At 41.1% G+C, this 3,617-nt stretch overlaps 1 pseudogene; it reads right to left on the bottom strand.

The window, feature by feature from the left end:
• Positions 1-596: 596 nt before the first annotated feature.
• On the bottom strand, positions 597-715 carry LOC118151821 (5S ribosomal RNA; annotated as a pseudogene).
• Between the last annotated feature and the right edge of the window lie 2,902 nt (positions 716-3,617).

Raw genomic sequence — 3,617 nt, 5'->3', positions numbered from 1 at the left:
GATCCTCTGGTCCAGCACTTCAGTCATACCACTCTCCGACTGGGCAACATGGGGACAGAGGAGGTCCGTAGGGCGATAGGACTAGCCCAGGATAGTGTAGTCATTTAGGGCTGGGCAGTGTTTTGTGGGCAGGGAAGAGCGGAGGTTGTGTTAGGTGACAGGTGAGCAAGTGTTCCTATATTCATAGTACTAGAGGGTATAGAAGGAGCTTCGGGTTTGTGTCCTGTTGAAAAAGGGAAAGCTACTAGTTTCCTTGTTTAGAAGCAGATGCCTGGTGATCTTAAGTTTTGCTCAGTGGCCATAAACACATATTTGTAGCATCTAAACTGGTAATTTCACACCTGGGACAGCCATCGTCAGAAATAGACCTACCCGGGATAAATGAGGTACAGTGATGTTCATTATGAGATTATTTATAATAGGAAAAATAAAATAGAACCTCACAGTGCCAAAAGGGAAGTAGTTAAGTAAACTACCTAAAATCTTCAGAAAGAGATATTGTACAGTTAGCATTTAAGGTAGTTTCAATATCAATGTAAACAATTTCTGTAGAGAATAACTCACCATTAATTCTTAAAGAGTTAAAAAAAAAAAAAAGCCTACAGCACCCAGTATTCCCAGGTGGAATTCCATCCCAGTACTAATCAGGCCCAACCCTGCTTAGCTTCTGAGATCAGACGAGATCGGGCGCATTCAGGGTAGTATGGAGAAATGCTTTTTTATAAGGAAAAAAATTCAGGATATGAAATTGTATCTATGTTTAAAGAAAAAATAAAACACAAAACTATTGGTATCAAACATATACCAAAATAGTAATAGTGATTATTTCTGGGTAGCAGGATTATGGTTGATATTTCTCTCCTTTTGTTTAACTTTGTATTTTCTTTAATAAGCATTATTTTTGTTTTTACAGTAAAAAAAAGACTAAAAATTAATAGAAAAAAGGCACAGATTAATAGGAGTCTTCCTTCAGAGTTCATGTTCTATTCAAAAGTAAATTGTTGTTGAACTCATAGGGTTGGCTATAGGAGGAGGATGAAACATAATCGTTGCTCTAAAATGATATCTCCCATCTGGGGTGCTCAGACATATATGTAGAAAATAGATGGGTATCTGTGCCAGGCACTGTGTGATGTTCGTTCTAAAGTTAGTTGGTATAGATCAAACCTCCTTGTTTCCCATATTTTTCTAAACCGCATTTGCATTCAGTGTTAGGCTACTGGGGCACACACAGCTCTTTCTGCACCAACTTCCCCTGGCCTAAGGGGATCTGGGACCTTTTCTTAGGTGCTCTATCTCAGTCCTTTAGGTAGTGGCTACTTCTTATATCTGCTATTCTTGTATTATTTAGCATTCTTTTTTCTTTTTACTAGGTATTTTCTTATAACTGTAGGGGACTACAGTCCCCTATTATAATTGATACATGTTTATATTAATATTTTCCTGTTCAAATTATTGTAGTGCTTACTCTTTCTTGATTACACCCAGACTGATACCCCCAGCCAACTTCTGTGTGTGTGTGTGTGTGTGTGTGTGTGTGTGGTGGCGGGGAGGGGGGGGCTCATGCTTGTAACCATTCTTTTTTTCTTTTTTGATACTGGGTTTCACTCTTGTTGCCCAGGCTGGAGTGCATGGCACTATCTCAGCTCACCACAACCTCCACCTCCCAGGTTCAAGCGATTCTCCTGCCTCAGCCTCCCGTGTAGCTGGCATTACAGGCATGCGCCACCACACCCAGCTAATTTTGTATTTTTAGTAGAGATGGGGTTTCTCCATGTTGGTCAGGCTGGTCTTGAACTCCTGACTTCAGGTGGATCCGCTTGCCTCGGCCTCCCAAAGTACTGGGTTTACAGACATGAGCCACCTCGTCCAGCCAACTTGTAGCCATTTTTTATGTATAATTTTGTAGTCTTTATTCAAGGAATACTTTTTCATAATCTTTCCCCATATTACTACGTACTTTTGACAGTTGCCGTTGTTCATGTAGTACAGTGCAGTTGCTGTAGTACAGTACCCTGTGGTGCTAAAGACAGTTGGCTTTGCTGTCAGAACTGGGTTCAGATCTGAGGTCCACCCTTTACTTGTTATAATATGTTAGCAAATTATTTCACTTCTTAAGTCTGATGAAATGGGTGGTGACAAATTCTTAACACTGCCTAGAACATCATAAGTGGTTAATAAATGTTAGCTATCATGATTACTACCATAGTTACATTTGCACCCCCTAGTAATTGGATATTTTTTTTGTGTGGTTCTGTGTAATTATTTTTGAACATAAAACTTTCTATTATTTAGGATTATTTTTTTTTTCTGGGTGCCAGAGCTAGAATTGTGGTCAAAGACCCAAGGTTTTCCAGGGTCTAAGGGCCAAGCTCACTGACTCTTCCTTTTTTTCTTTTTCTGTTTTTTCTGCCCCATGTCCTCCCCACCCTCACTCCTTCCATCCAGTCAGTCAGTCCCAATTGAGAAGTTATCCCCCACCACGCCTTAAAGAATCAGAGTGGGACACCTTGGCCAAGCAGTAACAGTCCTTCAAAAGCTCTTTCCTCTCCTCCTTCTCTCCTCTTTTCCCTTTTGGGGGAATGTGGCATATGGCTCTGGGAGTGATTTCCAATGACTGCCTTTCTTTGGGAACAGGTGGACATTTATGTGTCCAGTGATTGGGTTTCTAATCTGTGGGTGGCCCCTGATTGTATAATAGTGGGTATTTGCTGGGTTAAGCCTGTGGTTCTATCTGTAGTGGTCAGTTTCTCTCCAGCAAATCTGTTGGTAGGAATTGACAAGTGGTTACTGGGAGTGGTTAGAGCAGAGGCACTTATGGTGGGTGCTGTCTCCTGTGCTCCCCAGGGCCTGGTAGTTGAGCTTGCACTTGGGTTCCGTAAGGTACTCAGATATATTGGTGTAGACCAAAAGTATCGAGACAGGTCTCAATTTAGAAGGTCTATTTTGCTACGGACTAAGGATGTACCTGTGATACAGCCTCAGGAGGTCCTGACTATATGTGCCCAAGGTGGTCAGGATACAGCTTGCTTTTATACATTTTAGGGAGACATGAGACGTCAATCAGTGTGTATAAGATGTACGTTGGTTCCATCTGGAAAGGCAGGACAGCTCGCTGCTGGGGCTTTGAGGTTACAGGTAGATAAGACACAATTGGTTTACATTCTTTTGAGTCTTTGCTCAGCCTGTCACTGAATATACAATTTACATGTCGGGAAGGGGTGAGGTGGGTGGTAGAGGAATAGTCATTTATGCCTTTGTCCCTGTGAATCTGCATTTTTACATCAAGAATAGAGCAGAGGAAGCAACCAGATATTCATTTGTCTCAGGTGAGCAGAGGAATGACTTTGAGTTCTGACCTTTGTCTCACACCTATGAAGATAAGCTATCCATTTACATTTCCAGGGTGAAAGTCAACAGAACTGTTTTAGGGTAAAGATCTTTAGGCCCACAAGGAATTTCCTTGTGGGCAAATTGTGAGGGATGTCTATAGCTTTTTTTTTTTTTTTTTTTTTTTAATCTTTGTAGTTCTCTAATTTAGGAATAAAATAAGAGGTAGGTTTGCTTAATGCAGTTTCCAGCTTGACTTTTCCCTTTGGCTTAGTGATTTTGGTGTC

This window comes from Callithrix jacchus, chromosome 2, assembly GCF_049354715.1.
Source record: "Callithrix jacchus isolate 240 chromosome 2, calJac240_pri, whole genome shotgun sequence".
Taxonomy (NCBI): domain Eukaryota; kingdom Metazoa; phylum Chordata; class Mammalia; order Primates; family Cebidae; genus Callithrix; species Callithrix jacchus.
Note: the sequence above shows the minus strand (reverse complement) of the source record. Positions and strands in the feature narration are given on the sequence as shown.